This window comes from Rhinolophus hipposideros (genome assembly GCF_964194185.1).
Source record: "Rhinolophus hipposideros genome assembly, chromosome: 3".
Lineage (NCBI taxonomy): Eukaryota > Metazoa > Chordata > Mammalia > Chiroptera > Rhinolophidae > Rhinolophus > Rhinolophus hipposideros.
Window position 1 is genome coordinate 13,884,745 of NC_138049.1, and position 20,140 is coordinate 13,904,884.

Here is a 20,140-nt window from a genome sequence, read left to right on the forward strand (position 1 = left end):
GGCCGCCCGCGGTCCTCCCGAGGGGGTCCTCCCGAGGGGGTCCTCCCGAGGGGGTCCTCCCGAGGGGGTCCTCCCGGCTTCGGCGGCGCCCCCTCGCCCGGCCGAGGCTTGGCTGAGCGGCGGGCACCTGCCAAAGCGACGGGGGGGGGGGCGCGGGGGGGCGGGGGGGGCAGCAAGGTTTGGAGGTTGGTCTCCACCAAGGACTCCCGCGCGAGCGCAACTCCAGGTCCTGTCCTTACATCCGGACAGGCCGGTGGTCAGTGATGACAGTGCTGGCGCGCGAGGTGCAGGAGCTGCTGACACAGAGGTGGACGCGCTTTTATTTGGCACTTACTGTGTGCAAACCCTTCTGCGGCTTCGAGGGCCGGGGCCAGCTCCGGGGGTGTGCTACAAGCCCTGCGCTCAGAAGGGGCCCTCGCTGGTGTAATGCCCTGCTGCCCCGGTCTGGAAAGTCTTAATGATTTTTGAACAATGAGCCATACATTTTCGTCTTATACGGGCTCCACAAGTTGTGTGGCCTGTGCTTAGCGTTCTTGCATGTAACTTCTCAACAACTTTGCAGGGAAATATAGATAGTAGGTAATACTGGTGTTAATTTACAGCCATAGTTTCTAATTATGAAAGGCTCACATGTGTTCTTATAAAAGCTGGTCTCAGTGTTTTCCATGTAATTACCTACTAAATGAAACAAAGTTATGAAGTGGATATTAGGATTATCCATTTTTAAGATGAGGAACCGATCACAGTGAAATGAAATAAATTGTCCAAGGGTATATACAGTTGGTCAGTGGCAGCGTGAGATCAGACCCCAGACCATTAAGACGAAGGGACAGAAAAGGTAAGTAACCTGCCTCAGGCCCTACAATTTGTAGCAGCACCCAAAAATGGAACCCTCAAGGCCATTAGCAGACCGGTGTACTGTTCTAAAATTTAAAAAAAATCAAAGAGATGGCAGCTTTTCTTGGATTCCACCCAATCATCCTGCATGTTTCCACTATTGTGTCTAAGGATTTCTTGGCCTCGACAATGGCTTTTGATTTTACAGCAACATTGCCACATATTCAATCCAGAATCACCTCAATGCTTTCACCTGAAACAACTTTTAAAAATGGAGGGAGGGATGGAGGGAGGGAGGGAGGGAGAAGTCCTTAGTGGAAACTAAGACTTTCAGAAATTTGTTATTAATAGTACAGTTCACAGTACACGTTTTCCTTGCAGTAGAAATCAATGCACACTTGATGAAATCAATGAAATGACACTACCAGATGAAACACATAAATTGATGAAAATTCGGCACCTGGAAGAGAACCACCCTGAGAAAGTACCCTTGTCCATTAATTCTACATCCAATTGTTTCAGAATTCAATTTTATAAAGTCTAATTCTAGTCATTCTGATCAACCTTATAACTCTTCTTCATGGCAACAGAAAATATGAATTTGCAGTCTTGAAAAATCAGTGTTGATGATGGATACGTTAATTAACTAGATGGGAAGAATCTTTTCACAATGTGTATCAAATCATCACTGCACATTTTAAATATCTTACAGTTTTGTCAGTTTTATGTCAATATCACTGAAAAAAACGAACACAGAATTTTTAAAAATGTTTTAATCAGTGTTAAGAAGATTTTTCTCTGTGTGAAAGCAGTATTTCTGTGGTAGATGGGAGCAGAAAAAGTGCTTCGGCTGACCTCTGCCCAGATGACTCCGAACTTTCTGGAATGTCAAGACAAGAGCCAACTGACTCTTCACGACAGCATCTGGTGATGTGTCCTTTGAGAGTTGAGAAAGAGGACGGAGTCTGGTTGTAGGTGTGAGCTTCACCTTGGGACTAGCCTACTGTGATGGTAGAACGTACAGGCTGGCAGTCGGGGGAACTCTGGGTATGATGACAGTTTAAGCAAGGAAGGAAAGTAAAAGTGCACAAAGCATGTCCCAGCCCAGATTTCTCATAGAACTGCACGTGTGGGCAATACATTATGATCCGTAATACCTCGGTACAGACTTCTATTTTTCTTTATAATGACAACAAAGACAAGAAGCTACCAGCTGTGTGACCTAGCACACCTCATATAACTACTTCTTTATAGAGGAGAGATGTTCCTAATTAGATACCAGGCTGAGTTTGGAACATGGTGTACAGGAACTCTTCCTCTGGCCAGATTTTTGAAAAGCAACATTACGAGTGCTGCACCCAAAGGAAGATAACAGGGCAACAGTTTATAGGATACATTGGCTGAGACAGGGGGGAAGCGAGGAGGTTCACAGGAAGGGGCTGTCACAGGCCAGGTGAGAGCTGGGACTGGTGGGAATTGGGAGTGGTGATGGTGTGGAGGGGGAAGATTGTCAGGTGGGAGCAACTGGAGTCTTAGTGGACTCCAGGAAGCATGGTGAGGCCTGAAAGGCAACAAGGACATAAAGCAGAGGAGGCAGAAGAGAGTTCACTTTGGGACAAATTTAGTCTGAGGTGCCAATAGGGGAAGGCAAACATATTTGGCAGTTTGGAAACAGGAAGTCCTGGGCACATCCAACTTAAACCAGAATTTCCAGCTCATTCTGCTATCATGTTAAATTTTATCCTGAAATATATTTATAAAGCTGGCATGTGGAGAAACATGTTAAATAAACATCATCTCTGAGACAAGATAAAAATACCTCCCAAGTAGCTGTGAGAGTCAGTGAAGAACTATATTCCTCTGGCCCTTGGGCTTTCATTTTGGGGCTTTCTTGTTTCTTGTCTGTCTTGCAAATATACATGTTTCTCATAAGAAAGTTTGTAATCTGATAACAATTTTTGGGGCTTTGACTTATATTTAGAAACCTGTCAATGAAACCACTCATAGAGCAATTTATTTGTTTAAACATTGTTTTAAGAGAGTACTATGTTTGATTTAAATATTTTCCTAAGCAACTGAATGAAATGTTGCCAAAGACGGCAAACAACTACTTTAGTCACCTAGTGGAAGATGCATTGGTAAAATATAGACCACAGAAATCTGCTATGGTAACTGACAGAGCATTTAAGGGTCTTGAAAGCCACTCTCTACCCTTTCTCAGACTTGGTTCAGTTGTTTTGCTGATAATCTCTATTTGATCTCTTTAAGAAATGAGTTCTTTAGCAATGATTTTAGTTTTACCAATTCACCCTAACACAAATCCCCTGTCTCTTTTTTGTTCTAATACGATGACACACCCAGCTGTAAAACAATTTATCAGTCATTGCCAAAGCTCTTCATAAATTTTCATATCAATTATTTTTAAAGTCCATTTTCTTTTGTTTCCCCATCCACGTTTCCAATATATTTTGCACCTAAACTAAATGTGATCCATCTTATAACTTTACTATAGATTAAGCTTAGAGAACCACTGAGACCTCGCTTTATGGAAAATAACCAACTCAAGGACCATCAGTTTCATTGTTAAAGTAAATAACAGATTGTTCTTTTCAAGAGCAAAATTCTTATCAAAAATTGAGAGTACTTTAAAAATAGTTTAGCTGAGTAAATATAAGTTACTGAAACACATTCATCACAATATATACAGAGGGTACCAAAAAAATGTGTACACACATTTTAAGAAAGGAAAACTGTATTAAAATTGTAATACTCAATATATACCAATAACAAAAGATAAATACAAGTCATGTTTGACTTCTGCAATTATAAGAGGTGCTCAAAGTGGTTACCATCAGTGTCCAGACACTTCTGATTATGGCGAACTACTGCTTGAGCTACGTTGACCAAAGTGTCCACTTGTATACATTTTTTTGGCATTCTGTATTTTCTGGACTTATAGCATGTTTATTTGACTTTAAATTCAACAAGTTTTAATCTATATTTCCTCAACTGGTCAAAAAGATTTGTTGTACATAATACTATCCTTCATGGCTTTACTGAAGTGATCTTTCAGTTGGAAAATGGCCAGTTTAAAATAGTTTAATATTTTAGGAAAAATTTGGAGGGATTAACTGAACTATCAATGTTAATATTTTTTCTATTCCAAGGAGAGAGAGCACTTTCCAGCAGCAGACTTGTCAGAAAAACCACCTCTCTAACTGTCTCTTCATTTATTAAAAGAAAAATGTCAACCAATCAGGAGGATGAGAGAAAGTTGGGGTGAAGTAAGTGCTCCTTATAAGGGCCTTCTTTTTTTTTGCCAATCTTTTTCATCTCTGGCTTAAAAATAAACACTTGGATTCTCATATCTGCTTCTGCATTCTATTTGTTGTGATATACAGTTTCAGTGAAATTATATGAATTAATCTGGCATCACACAGACATCATTATGTAGTCGGAAAACCAGCACGTAATTGTGAATCTCTGTACCCACCTGCCAGAATCTTAAGAGTCTCTATAGAGGTCTTAGCAGGGTTCAGACATGTATACCATCCAGATGGTCTCAAAAACATATTCCTCTCTCAAGGCTGAGTTCTTGAAGTACCTGTAAGGGCCTTCTTAGATTCCTCTGTCCTCCTTACCTACTTGCAGCTAAAAGTCTTTTCCTAAAGTCTTTTCTCTTTGGGGTTCCCCTGGAAGAGCTGAGAGTCAGGATTCTTAAGGAAGTGGTTCACGGAGGAGTGTTCCTAGGACGAGGAGGAGATAAGGGAAAGAGGGTAGGGCAGGAGAACAAGCTACTCAAGCAAGTGGCCAAGCCTCGAAATTAACTTCCTACTCTGAGGCCAGGAGCCAGGCATTTTGTACCTGCTCCCCTAGCCCTGCTCCATTCCCACCCGCAGCCCCATGTCAGTTAGACATTGGCAGGAGGGCTGGAGACTTTCCAGCCAGAGGGGCAGCCTGTTAAACAGCCAGCAGTCACAGCTGCTGATGAGGGAGGGGGTGTCCCAACTAAGCAAAAGGATTCCAGAAGGAATAGCACCTTCAACTACACAATTCAATCTCAGAAATATTAGGTCGGTGCAAAAGTAATTGCGGTTTTTGCGATTAGGTTTAACCTTTTAAACCGCAATTACTTTTGCACCTAGACCTAATAACACTTAAGTCTGTTTCTCTGGTCTCTATTCTTGCTGTCACTGCCTTAGGATAGGTTTTAAGGAGATTTTCTTTTAAATCTGGACTTTTATACTACTCTGTTTCTAATCCGTTTTCAAACCAACACAAAATCTGACCAAACTATTCCCCTGTTCTAAAACTTTCAAGGAAACCCCTGTTTACTAGAAAAGAGGGAGTGTCTTAACATCATATGCTTCTTTTTTCCTAATTTTCATAGGTTATTTTTCCTCCTCCAATCAACTCTTCTGAAGTGAGTATCATTATCCTGCTATTACAGACGTGAAGACTAAAGTTCAGAGAGGAGCTTGCTCACATTCACACCGCATAAATTCAGGTATTTCAAGTGAGGTCTCTTACCCTTGAAGTTTTCTACCCTTTGTTGTCAATGTTATGGAACAGTCAGTATTCCTCAAAAGTTGAACCCATTCACTCTGCCTCCTATGTTTCCGCTATGCAACCAAAGCTATAGTCCAGGCTGCCATATGATTGGTCAGGTTGTGCACTGCACAAGAGCTGCATGTTTTAAGGAACACCATCCACAGTAGAGACATTCTTGTTGTTTTGAAATTTCTTTGTATATTTAGTATACTTTTGTTGATTTTGAAAATGGATGATTTGTACATTTATTATGACATTGTTTTCAACGGATAGAAGTAAAGTGTCTTCTCTGAAAGGTTAGATACATACCAGCTGCTTTAATCTATGAGGGAGGAATAAGTTTGCTAATTGAATAATATCTAGAACAACTTGGGTTTCTAAATAAGATATCAGTTTTCTGACATACTGATCAGTGCATATCTTTAAGTTTTAAAAATATAGTCAGTTCTTCATAGATAAAGAGAACAAACTGATGGTTGCCAAATGGGAGGGGGCTTGGAAGGCTGGGTGAAAAAAGTGAAAGAATTAAGAAGTACAAATTGGAAGTTATAAAATAGTCACAGGGATGTAAAAGCATAGGGAATATAGTCAATAATATGGTAATAACTATGTATGGTGTCAAATGGGTACTAGATTTATCAGAGTTATCACTTCGTAAATTACAAAAAATGTCCAACCACTATGTCGTACACCTGACACTAATATAATATTGTATGTCAACTGTAATTGAAAAATAAAACAATAAAAAGTAAAATAAATAACAGTCAATCCTCATTATTTGTGGATTCCATGTTTGTGAATTCATCCACTCACTGAAATGTACTTACAGCCCCCAAATCGACACTCATGCCACTTTCTCGGACATTTGCAGACATGCAGAGTGATGAAAACTCTGAGTCACGTTCCCAGCTGAGGTCAAACGAGGCATCACACTTCCCTCCGGTTTCAGCTCTCCTGCTGGAAACAAGGGTCCTGCTCCGGTCTATTTAGTGCCACTTCTTTTGTTGTTGCATTTTTGTGTGATTTTTGCTGTATGGCCCGCAGGCATAATGCTGCAGTGCTGTCTAGTGTTCCTAAACAAAACAAGGCTGAGATGTGCCTCACAGAGAAAACCATGGTAGATAAGCCTCCCTGAGGCCTGAGTTACAGTGTTGTTGGCTGTCAGTTCAATGTTAATGAATCAACAATATATGTTATTATATAATGTGTCTTTTAACAGAAACACACGTCAAACAAGGTTATGTATTGATTGGTTAATGAAAATGCTGTGACCAAAGAGTAGCATTGTATTTTCCCTAGTTAATGGTTCAGTGTTTGCTAATTCAGTGTCTGAAGCAACTTGAAAGGACATTACTGTGAATAACAACAATCTACTATATTCCCCTGGAATCGGTCACGGATTAAATTTGACATTCGCATTGCAGTTTGTATGATCTGCTGTTTGAATATTGTCTAGAATGGCATCTTTGAGTTCTCAATTTAAATCTACAAGTATTTACCTTATGACAACAATTGCCACTGAATAGCTATTATTTAATAGTGCAATAATTAAATGGGACAAACCAAATGTATTTCCAGCCAATATATATATAATCATATAATACAAATTTTTTAAATTATATGTTCTTGTTCAAATCTATCTATCTGAAGTAAAAATAGATTTTCCAAAACCCTCTACAAAATGTTGGAAATTTGTCACATATGACAAATGATGAAAAAAATAAAAGTCTGTGAATCTTGTTATTTTTTTCTGCCTCATAGTATTTTTTATTCTGTCTATATTTTAAACTCTCTGGGAATAAAAAAAATAAAGTGAAGAATAAAAATGAGTTCAAAGATTTGTAGCATTTATCATGCATTCTAAAGAGCAGGCCAAATGTTACTCCAGAGAATAATAACTTTTCAATGTATTTGCTCTGTACTAATTTGGTATGATTTTTAAAATAAATTTAATGGTATTAGCAAAAAGATGCAGTAGATCAAAAATCCACGATGCATAATACCCTTGAAAGCATCAAAGAGATTATGAAATTCCTTGAAGAAAAATGAAGCAACGATGCTTACAAAAATATTGTTTTGTTTTTGTAAAGCAATATAATCTCTAAAAGAGAGATTTGTAATATTGAAAGAACATCACTGCTGTATCACATCAGTAGATGTGTTACTGAAAAATTATTAATAGAACTGATCGATGTACTTACCAGATTTTTCCCCAGACAAAAGCCAGCCCTCTTGCTCAGTAGCAAAAAATAATAGACTACCCAGTGAAAATGTTGTAGGTCAAGCATTTCGCCTGCTTTAACAAAGCTGGCAATCAGTAGATGTACCCTTAATTGAAATCAGACTATAAATAAGATTCTTTATATAGAGATGGGAAAAAATTTAAAAACACCAGTAAAGTATAAACTTGTGTAAGAGATCTTGTGCGTTTTAAAAAAAATACTAAAAGTCCTTGAATTTATCCTTGTATTTGGAGTCCCTCAAACAGTGGTTAAGTGGCCAGACCCTGGAGCCAGCTGCCTGGAATGAAATCCTGGCTTTGCCATTTCCTAGGCTTGTGACCTTGGGCAAATTTCTCCACCTCCTTGCGCTTATTTCCTCATTTGTACTACAGAGGTGATAACAGTACTTAACCCATGGGGTTGTTACAAGGATTATATGAGTTAATGCATAAAGTGCCTATTACAGAACATGGAACAAAGTACTAAGTAAGTGATGGCTATTAGCCTTATTATTTTAAAATACAGAGTAGAAAAATCTCCCACAAGACACTACAAAAGAGAATTAGAAAAACAAAGTGTTTACTCTTATTATAAATTCATCAGAACTTTGGAAGATCAGAGGCCTAACAAAATCCTTTTTTGACGACTCAATCTATGAGAACAAATTCTTAAAGCATTTCCCTTACTTTTGGAAAATAAGAATTTTAGAAAGGGGTTGTTGTTGGTAGTTATTGGGCATAACAGAGATGCCTCGTCTCCAAGAACGTAGAAATCAACTGGCCTTCTTTGATTAAACCAAAGCAGAGATATGCAAAACACCTTATAAAGACACTATTTCCCCTGCCAAGACAGTACTGTATGTAATTGAATATATTAGCACATGTAAAGAAAGAATATGGGAATCACAAGCGACAGTATTGCACAATGAATGCTCAGGGGAAAAGTAGTAGACTTCAAAGGTTAATGTCTTGTCCATCGGATAACTTTATTTCTCATCTAAATTAAAAAATAGGCTTTCTGATTTTTAAAGATCAAGATTCTGCCCTCAAAGCCTGCAAGCCTGTGGCCACGAAGTCCTCCCCTGGGAGCTCATCTTTCCTCAGAATCCTCATCCATTCACAGAACGCGCCTGGTAGTGCTCAAGAGAACAGGACCCCAGGACACTGGTGTCACAGCTATGTCCAGTTAGGCTTCCTCTAAGACAGAGAGGAAGAAATGCAATTTTTCAGGTCCTTTTTGCTCCCACAAGTTGGAGTTCTTGAAGGACCAATGTTTAAAATTCCACCAAAAAATATGATAATTTGCCAAACATTCCACTAAAATCAACTTTCAAAAGCAAATGTGGTTACTAAATTAAGCAACACCCCAGCTTCTTCTGGATCTTTAAAATGTCTTTATTTTGGAAAATCTTATGGCTTTGGGTGGGAGAGTGTGGGATTCTCCTGACCCCATTTTAGACAGGCTTTGGGGTCCTTTTAAAATCATGCCAACTTCCTTTCAAAAGCAACAAATGATCCTTGTTAATAAAAAGTCTGTGAAGTTGAGAGCGAAGACTGTTCCTCACATGCACTGCTTTGGCTTCTCAATATCGAGTCCAACTTCCTGCTGAGGTTTTTGCAAAAGTATTCAAAAACATTTCAATTATTTTCTGGATTGAGACCAGGCTAGATTTTATTACCAGCTGAGGTGTAGCCAAACCAATACATACCTATAAAGTGATCCTCATCTACTCACAAAAATAGTCTCATTTTTGGAAAGAGATTTTATCTTCTGCTGATTCAGTGATTTGACCTCAATTAACACACCCTCTTAGAAACTTGCATTACTAGTCATAAATTTCCTTGGTCTATAGAACTGCCTCTAATAAAAGAGAAAGAGAAGGAAGCAAGACACAGGACGCCAAGCATTCAGCTAATCGTTTTTGAAACAAATGAATGCCTCAGCCCTTCCAGGGACAGATGCCGTAGAGGTATCTAGGTTTTGATACGAAACACTGATTTATGAGTATACACTGCCTTTATTTCATTTGATAAATCAGCCACAGTACTTAATACCTGCTCAATATAGCGCAACAATCAGAATGTACAATGAGTTAAAGAGCAAATAAAAGGTATTTAAGTCTAAGCTCAAGGACTTTCAGATGAATGAGGAATGAAGAGGTATGGAATAGAGAAAAACCATAAAAGGCAACCACGTAAAAATTAGAGCTATACTGCCAACATGGTAAGTCATAGAGGGAAATATGAAAGTACCTGATGATAGATTGGAAGGTGAGGTGAATCTTACCAGAACTCCTAATGATAAAATGAGAAAAGTAAAAATTTTATGAACTCCTAGAACATCATATTTTGGGCGTAGCCAATTTGCAACATATATGTAAACAAAACTCTCTGAATCACATCTTACACATTGCAGTGTTCATACGTAGTCACAAAAACTCAGACATAAATGTAGCTTGACTTGCCCCAAAGCCAAAACATAAATCCAGGGCCCAGGTTTATGTTTTCCAGTTTTTGTACTGAAATTTTATAGGCAACAGAAACTGGTTAGCTAGCTGTTCACTGAAACTGGTTAGGTGTGGCCTCAAATTCCAGCCTTTGGAATGTGAGTGGAAGTGAAATAAGTGACTTCCATGCTTGGCTCATACAAACTTCCTGTGTGATTCTGTGTGCTATCTCTTTCCCTATCTTCTGGCTAGATCCTGATTCCAGAATGACCTCTGAAGCCACATACTGAAGATGGGAGAGCCTCCATCAGCGTGGGTCCCTGAATGTCTGCCTGGAGCTGATAACCCCATAACTTCCCCCACACAAACTCCGGCCCATCGGACTTCAGAAGAGTGCATTCTATTACGTTAAGCCACTGAGCATCGGGGGCTTATGTGTTTCAACAGCATAACCTTAAGTATACCATGTATCATTTTGAAAACAAATACAGCAAAAAGATGTGATCCTGCTGAATTTTGTTGTAGAATGTTAGAAATTTATAAAAGGAGATGTATTATAAATTCATTTTCATTTTTAAAAGTAAAAAAATATTTGAGGGTAATATTTTTTCTTACTGAGTCAGAACTGTGCTCCTGGCGCCTCCATGCGGTGGGGGCAAGAATAGCTTCTGTCCGTGGGGAAGGCTAAGACTTGACTCATTGAAGAATAAGTTTTTTTGAGTACATGGTTTTCCACAGAATAAACCCCCTGTTCCCCCTCTCTTCCCCCGCCCCATGTAACACTTCACTCCATTAAAATTTTACAGAGAAGCAAATACATAAAACAGATCATCTTGGCCCTGCTCTGGTTGAAGCAGGGGTTGAAAATGTGGCTCCTGCCCCAAACTGTTCCTGGCACCCTAGGAAACCCCTTAACAAAATCCCAGGGGCTCTTAGGAGCACAGTTTGAAAGCCACAATTTATATTAATTCAATCACGTAGGTATGGTCACATCAAACATCCTTAGTTTCCCTTACTTAAATCTTCAACCTATGTAACCTTAGGCAACAAACTTCATTTTCCTTTAAAATGTATTTTTTACATTTATCTTTCTTCCATTTTTCTCTACCATCAGTTCAGACCCATATTACATGACTGCTTTGCCTCAGTTTCTCCCCACTCTCCCAATTCATTCTGTATACATTATCTTAAGAGTCTATTCTCTATCCAGCACCACAAGTGACCTTCACAGAATATAAATCTGAGCAGGTCACTCTTGCTCAAAACTTTCCAATGGCTGCCCATCACACTTTGAATAAAAACTCAAAGTCCTTTCAATGGCTCCCAAGACCCTACATGACTTGGTCTCATCTCCACTCTCTCCACTGCTGTCTATTCCTCCTTATCTTTCCTCAAACATGGCAAACACACATCCACCTCAGTGCCCTTTAAAGGTGCCTGGACCTCTCACTTCCTGGATGAGTATGTGATTCCCTCATATATTTCATTCAGGTCAGGTCTGCAATAAAATCTGACCTGCTAAAGTGGCTTTCCCTGGCCATTCTGTCTAAAATAAAATAGCTTTTTCTCCCTCTACCCCCCTACCCAGAACACATTACTTCCTGACAGGACATCATTCATAGACTTGTTCATTTCCCCTCATTGGACTGTAAGCTCCTGGAAGAGAGGATTCCCATTTTGTTCATTATTACATCCCAATGTGGAAAACAGTACCTAACATACATTTGTTGCTCAGTAAATAATTGCATAAATGAGTAAGTTAATGAATTCCCCAGAGAATTTGCAGAACCTGATTATCTCTTTCCAACTCAAAAACATGCAGGCCCCAACATTATCAAGCCATGGTTCCTTTTTACAGCCTTATTTCCCATCTCAGAGTTTCTTGAAACATTGATACACAAAGCAACATGGATGACTCTCGAAGGCATTATGTGGAGTGAAAATTATGCCAGTCTCAAAAGTTCATACTGTGTGATTCCATTTCTATGACACTCTTGAAAGGGCAAAACTATAAGGATAAAGAACAGATCTTCAGTGCCAGGAGTCATGGATGGGGGTAGGGGTGACCACAAAGGAAAAGCGCAAAGGAGTTTTTGGAGGGGGGGGTTGGACTGTTCTATAATAATTACGGTGGTAATTACACAAATCTATACATGTGTTGAAATTCATAGAGTCATATCCCAAGGTAAAATAAAACTCGTTTACTATGATTTAAATAAATATGTTTTAAAAATTTAAGTCTTATGGACCCTGAAATCCAAAAAATTGTTTTTGCTGTTCCCCACACCTTGCTGACATTCCTGCCCTTCCCCATCCTTCTCCAGTAACCTCTCTTGTGACCTCTCCTGTTTTATTCCCTCCTTTCAAAAAGTCTCTCTCCTCCAGACTCTCCACATCAAAAGTCTTTTCCAGCAAAACTTCCAGATTGATCTTTCTAAAACATGACTTTTACCACTTCCCCCCTCAGAAACTTTTCAGTAGCTACCTATCGCCGATAGCAGTGGTTTCCAAGCTTTTCTCCTTTCAAAACTAATGAATTTTTGTTCAGTTGGAGTCTTTTTCAGGAGCCCAGTGTGCAGAACAGACCATTTTGGAGATTGCCCTGGTTCAGAGTTGAAAAGGAATTGGGTGCTAGAGTCCCACTAAAGTGCTTCCCAATGGCCCCCATCTTACACACCATCCCAAACCCCCAAAGTTCCTTCACAGAACCCCCTCGCCCACCCAGAGCTCAGATAAGCACAGGTTGAGAACCAGTTGCCAATAGGGCAAAGTCTAACTTTTCAGAGTGATAGTTCTGATTTCTGAGAGATCTTATGGTTTCTCCTAAGGAATTTATGGGACCATAGAAAGGCAGAGGATTTGGAAGCTTTGGGGTTCAAGCCCTAATCCTGTCACTTACTAGCTGAGTGGAACTGTTGAACCTCTGTTGCCCCATAGATCAAGTTAAGGTAATAATAACCTATCTCACAGTGCTCTTATGACATGACATAGTAGATCAATTCTTTTGTAAAGTATAAAGTGCTTTGCAAAATGTATGATAGAGTATCATCATTATGGGAGGCAATGTGGGTGGTGGCAAAAACTATGGATTTGGCCCTTTTGATTTTATACAAATATATGTTCCGTTACTTGCTACCATTGGCAAGTTTCTTATTCTCTAAGAGTGTCATCTCGTGTGTGTAAAATGGAGCAAATATAGCATCACATCCAGACATTAAAACCTCCAGAGGAAGAGGGATATTTCCTTCCATAAGCCTCTTTTTAAGTGCAATCATTGGAAAAGGGAGTGGTATCAACATGGGGAAGGATGGTGGTTGCGCCAGGAAGAAAAAGGACAAACGACTTCCGTGTTGTCCTTCAACAGTGTCGGCTTCTGTTTCTACCCTTGGAGCCCTGTTGCTAAGCTAGGCGCCTCAATATAACAAAATAGTCCTGCATCCCATGAAGAATTTTTGTCTAATATAGTCATGGGGATATGAAATACAGAATGGGGAATATATTCAACAGTGTTGTAAAGATCACGTAGGCTGCAAGATGGGCACTGGACTTATCAGGGGGATCACGTCATAGACTGTGTAGACGCCTGACCACTGCGCTGTACACCTGAAGCTGAAGTAGAATAATACTGAATGTCAACTATGAGAATATATACACATATATATATATGTGTGTGTGTGTGTGTGTGTGTATATTCTGTCAAGGGAGGTGGAGTATAGCATAAGGAAGCTAGTCAATGGTATTGTAACAGTTACGTAAGATGTCAGAGGGTTAGTAGCTTGGGGAGGGGGGTTTATCACTTTGTGAGGGGTGGAACTGTCTACTAGGTTGCTTCGTACACCTGAAACTAATTTTAAAAAAAAAACCTAAAAAAAAATATGATCACAAAAAAGAATTTTTGTCTTAAGTATCTGTAGTCTATAATTGGAATATTTTCAATCCATTCTTTTAACTGACAATAAACTGTATCGCTTTGGTGCTTACTTACCAACATATTGAATTATATCCTCACGATGTGTCTTACAGAAACCATTTAGAATTTCCACAATAGTTGAGTTTGCAAAAGTACTTCATCACGTTTAAAAGGTACTATTGGCCTACCCAGTGTGAAGGTGGGAATAATCGTTGTGTAGACATAGGAATCAGGAAGGAAGTTAGCCAATCTTTCAATGGCTTAAAGAGAGTTTAGTGGAAAGAAAAAAGTTGAGTTTTCCATGGAGAAAAAATGACATAAACAAAATAGAAAAAAGGAAGTAGAATGTTCCACAAAGGTAAAATGCCCACTTTTGTGCAAGAAAGGATTGCTCTGTCTTGGCACATGGCAAAAAACACAGACAATTAGATCATAAGATCATAGAGCTAAAAACAAGTTTACTGTTTATACATAAGGACATTAAGTAGAATAATTGAACACATAGCTTAAAAAAAATCACAATATTAGTTAGTAACAGAGCTGGGACTGGAATTTAGATTCCTTGCTCAAGTTACTAACTCTTTGAACAAGAACCCTCTTCAATAATGGTCGGTAGCTGATGGGTCTTCTCTACGATCACAATTATTAGGGTTTCAGCAGTTCAAACCACATTCCATTCAAGAATTGATGAGAAAGGAAATAGAAATATAGGATTAAGTCACATTTTTACCAATTAATATACAATTGTGCCTCACTTAATCTTAAATAATTTATCAGTAATGTTATCAAAGACCAGGCAAGAACTGGAATAATTTGTATGAACAGATTTTGGATTTCACCAAGATTGCAAAACAATTTTTATATCATCCCTTTGGTTCGAAGAATGAGCCAGTTCTTCTCATCAAATCACTTCCATCTGTTCTCAAGAACAATTTCCCTTCAAAATAACTACCCACTGGTTTTCAGTTGGTTGGTGGCCTGAAACATGAGAGGCATCCTTTTCATTACGGGACATACTGATATTCGGCCCTGTACACTAAAGTTTTTATTTTTTAATTTGTTATCATTTTTTATATTAATTTCAGGTGTACAGCATAGTGGTTAGAAATTTATAAAATTTATGCCATGATCCCCTCCGATTATTAGTCTAGTACCCACCTGGCACTATTCATAGTTGTTGCAACATTATTGCCTATATTCTCTATGCTGTACTTTACATCCCCATCTATACCAAAGTTTTTAGAGAAGACTTCTTTTCTCAGTGTAGTGTTCAGACTATTGTACAATTCCATGAATTCATACATGCCTAATGATACAAAATGTAACAATACAGAAAAACAATCTATTCCCACGCAACCCCATTCTAAATCCTTATTTTAAAACATAAAATTGATATTTCGCTGGGTTTTGTTTCTCTTCTACAGAGACTTCAACATATTATTAACTCATAATATGAGTAAGTTATCATCCACATAACGTGATGGCTGAAATTTCCATTGATAGTATATTTACTTTTTTAAAAGAATTTAATTACATGCTTACAAATTATGCCAATGACATAGTAACTTCAAATAAAAGCTGTAAGTTGAGTTTTGGAGTCCAGCAGATAGAAGTTTAAATTTTGGCTCTGTCATTGACTAGTTGAGTGGCCTTGGGTTACCTGAAATCACTGAAACTCGGTGCTCTCATATGCTGAATGGAATAAAAAAATTTGTTTCCAGAATTTTTATGAGGATATCACAGCACATTGATTCTGTGCCTGGAATATAGTGCTCCATAAATAGTACCTGTTCTGATTATAGTGTATCTATGATTGTCAATTATAAAAATTGAGAACGTACCTGAAAAAAATTTTTGTTGAATTTTACTTCTTGCTTTGTATTTTAAACAACTTTCTGATTTCTGACTTTTAGGATCTTTAAAATAGTTTAAGATAAGTGTTCTAAATAGGAAAAACATTCTAAACACCTTTTCATCTCTTTATTTAAAAAAAACCTCCTAATGATAAATTGATAAGGCTAAAGATGATTCAACCCATGTCCATGTGTGAAATCCTTTATTTCTTTTAAGGACCCCTGGAAGACACCAAGCTGGAGAATGATTAGTATTAAGTGACGTTTGAGATGAGAAGAGAAAATACAGTATAATGTGTCTCTGCTTGGCCACAAAAAAATAAATAAAAATAAACCCAGCATGACGTTCACCAACTTTTAGATATGAAAAGAAGGAACATTGAAGGAAAGGGAGAAACATAAGAGCAGGTGTTCTTAACCTGCCTTGGTGCCATGAACTTCTCCAAAAAAAGTGCCTAAATTTGAGCCAGTGATGAAACAGTATTTCAAGATATCTAACATAACTGTAATGTAATATGAAAAGATCTGTGATTTCTACAGGGGACAAAGGCACAGGCACTGCTAATCTTGCTGAGGTTTACGGCCCATATTCAAAATTGAAGGAAATACTGAATTTCAATTAGATATTAATGAAAATTTAAAAATGTGTTTCCCACCCAGTCTACAGACCACCTGGATTCTATCCACTGAATGCTTCAGACACCAGGAGAATTTCTGTGCAGGAGACATACCAAGCCCAATTTGTATCTTAAATGTAAGACAGAACTGGAATATTAGTTCCTTTACATTTTTTTCAATCATGGTAAAAATCAATTTGCTGTATTAAAATTTACAAAATAAGGAAACAAATATAGTATGGCTTCTTTCTTTCAAGCAAAGGTTAACTGAATTGGAAAGTAATAACTTGTATTTTCTTAACAAAGTTTTTTCTAATGTGACTTTTCTACATTGTTAACAAAATTCTATTCCTTTTTTCCACTGTTCCTGAATTTTATTTTCAAATTCACATTTTGATATACTTCTACGAGAAACCACTGTAATATTCTGTTGCATTGTATGTATACAGAAAATTTCAGCCAAGAAAGGAATGAGGACACAATTTTATTGTCTTTGACCTGTGTTTTACCATGGTAGACACCAGAATCCTAGCTCCAGTGTAATGATTTTAAAGTTGAAACCACAGAAATGTGTGCAGTCAACAATGAAAATTATACTCGGCCAGTTTTTCTTACTGAAATCTCTGTACTAAATAGTACAGAAGAGAAATCCAGCCACTTTATTACGTTAAAGGATCTCCCCCTTGTGCCTAAACTTTGTATTGAACTCAAGCGGGATTGAAAGTCATCAACATAGTATAATTTTTTTTTTCAGTAAGGAGAAAGGCAACTTCCCTTCTCATATAAAGCAAGTACTCAATATTGAGAGTTTGGGGCTATAAGTCTAATACAAACACTATTCTACAAGAACTAGAATAGTTGGGTAGCTTCAAATAATTATGGGTATGAAGTTGCCTGTATTTCAGCTTCTTTTATAATAGCAAAAATTTTGAACACTCTACATAGCAAAAGGAAACATGATCTAGCTATATGATGAAATGTTTGTAGCCATTAAAAATCACATTTTTGAAGAATTTTTGACAAATGGGAAATTGATCACCATAAAATACTGAAGGAATAAAACAGTATTCAAAGATGCATACATTAATGGAAAACTCCCAATTATGTTTAATTCATTCAACAAAAATACTAATTGATTTAATTGATTAGGCTTTCTAGCAGACTCATGTCATCCTTCAGAATTCAATTTAAATAGCATCACCTCAAAGGTTTAAAACTTATTTCAAATGCTGGAATTCATCACCTATCAACCACTCATTCATTGAGCTCCTACTCTGTGCTCAATATGGTATGTGGTGCAAATACAGGAAGACAGTCGGCGGCTGCCCCATGAAATGTAGGATTAATGTGAATCAACACTTTAGAAGTGTCTTCAGTAAGAACTGATTTTCCCTTCTATTTTATAAAAGGTCTGAATAATGAATATTCAACAAACGGCAAGGGGGAAATGTGACCCACTAAAGAATAGCAGGGAGGCTGGAGAACCATGTGAGTGGCGGTCTCTAATGGGAGGGCTCAGAGTATACTAACTGACGCTCCATAACCAACAGTATCTCCCTGCCTGTAGTTTAAAAGGAAGAAAAAAGACGGGGGCTTATGGAATACTCAGGTGGCCACTAGGGGATGTCAGAATGCTGATATCTTTCAGCATGACTCCACTTTCCCTAGGGAAATCTGGGTTTGAGATTGAATGTAGTTCAAGTTGACCAGAAATAACTTCTCCTTTTCCAGTAAAATTGTGAGAAGATGACTTAGGTCACACGATTAACAAGAGACCAGGGATTTATGAGTCCCTGACCATTACTGAGTCCCAGGTCATACTGCTATCCAAGAAAAAGCTAGTTCCTGCTATTCCTCCAGCAGGAACTAATTAGTAAACTAGAAAAAATGCAAAAGTAAAATAACAACAATAACAACAAAACCAACCAGACAAAAAAAAATTGGAAGTTGGAAACATACTTCAGAATTTTAAAACATTTTTAAGCAGTGTGCTTTTTTTATCTTAGAAATGTTAAAATAAAATAAAAACTCTACACATGGAGAAAAACTTATAGAAATACACATATGAAAAATCTTAACAGGAATGGGCCGGCCCGATGGTTCAGGCCGTTAGAGCTCCATGCTCCTAACTCGAAGGCTGCCGGTTCGATTCCCACATGGGCCAGTGGGCTCTCAACCACAAGGTTGCTGGTTCAACTCCTGGAGTCCCGCAAGGGATGGTGGGCTGTGCCCCCTGCAACTAGAAAACTGCAACTGGACCTGGAGCTGAGCTGCGCCCTCCACAACTAAGATTGAAAGGACAACAACTTGACTTGGAAAAAAGGCCTGGAAGTACACACTGTTCTCCAATAAAGTCCTGTTCCCCTTCCCCAATAAAATCTTTTTTAAAAAAAATCTTAACAGGAGTATTTGGAGGTGATAGAATTATGTTGTTTTCATTTTTACCTCTGCTTCATTCATTTTCTGTAATTTCCAGATGTCACTTATCGCTTACCATGTCAGACAGGACGTTAACACTTTATCTAGACAATGAGAGATGAATGGGTAGAAGTATTCAGTCACCCCAGTCCAGCCAAAAAGGAGAAGAAAAACTTGGTGGAAGGAGAGGCACCAGAACAAGGCTCAGGGGCGTTGGGGAAAGAGAGAGCTGTTAAGAAAATGGGTGAGAAAGGGAATTTAATAAGTCTAACTCTGAATTGTGTTTTCAATCCACTCTGGAGTTTTCATAAAATGTAAGTAAAGGGTTTGAACTATGTTGATATTGCCTTTTGTGGTGGGTAGTTTTTATAGAAACATGACGTTGAGGTTGAACAGCACAGGTTCTGGCTTTTAAAAGGTTCAAAAGCAATACTGCATTTTATCAAACACAAAATACCACCTCAAATTATTAAAACAAAAAAAAAGCTAAATCCCAAAAGATCGCCCATCTGCCATTCAATAAAAAAGTAGCATAAACCCAGACTATAAACCATCCTCCATCTGATTATTTACCTGCCCTTCATCTACATTTCCACCATAATATAACTAAGCTATTGAATCTATGTCTTGATAAAAATGTATTACATGAAATTTATGAGCTGCTTTATTCAGGAGTTACTTCATACTTAACAAGTATGGTATCAGCAGTTCAAACAATTGCAGATGTCTCATTTGGGAAAGTTCCTGAGATCAGTGAGCTCTTTGGTGGAAAACCTGCCCCCAGCTAACGCCAGAGCCTCAGCTTTCCCTATCATGCTCCTCTGTACCTATGCCCAACATACATAGGACAAATTTGCTAGGGTAGAAACAAGTGGGTCGGCAGGGCAGGGCTGTAGGCAGAGCCCTGTCCATCGGATAAGATTCCTCTCTTCAGTGGCTCTTAAGGGGTGTTAAACAGCAGTTCAAAAACCAATGTTTTGCAACAAAAGAAACAGATAAAGAGGACTTCATCAAAATCTAAAACTTTGTGCTGCAAATGATACCATCAAGAAAGTGAAAAGATAACCTACAGAATGGAAGAAAACATTTGCAAATTACTTCTGATGCGACTTGCATGCAGAGAATCTAAAAACTCTTACAGCTCAATAAAAAGATAACCTAATTTTAAATGGGCAAAGGAATTAAAGGCATTTCTCCAAAAGATATGCAAATGGCCGATAAGCACATGAAAATATGCTCCACATTACTCATTAGGGAAATGTAAATCAAAACCACGAGCTACCATT

General features: G+C 38.2%; 1 long non-coding RNA gene across 1 annotated transcript; it reads left to right on the forward strand.

Moving 5' to 3' along the window:
- The first annotated feature begins 4,019 nt into the window (after nt 1–4,019).
- LOC308495056 lies at nt 4,020–6,455 on the forward strand. The gene is made up of 3 exons (XR_013992969.1): nt 4,020–4,121; nt 5,228–5,344; nt 6,260–6,455. It is a non-coding gene; the product is annotated as an uncharacterized lncRNA (long non-coding RNA).
- Nucleotides 6,456–20,140: the final 13,685 nt, after the last annotated feature.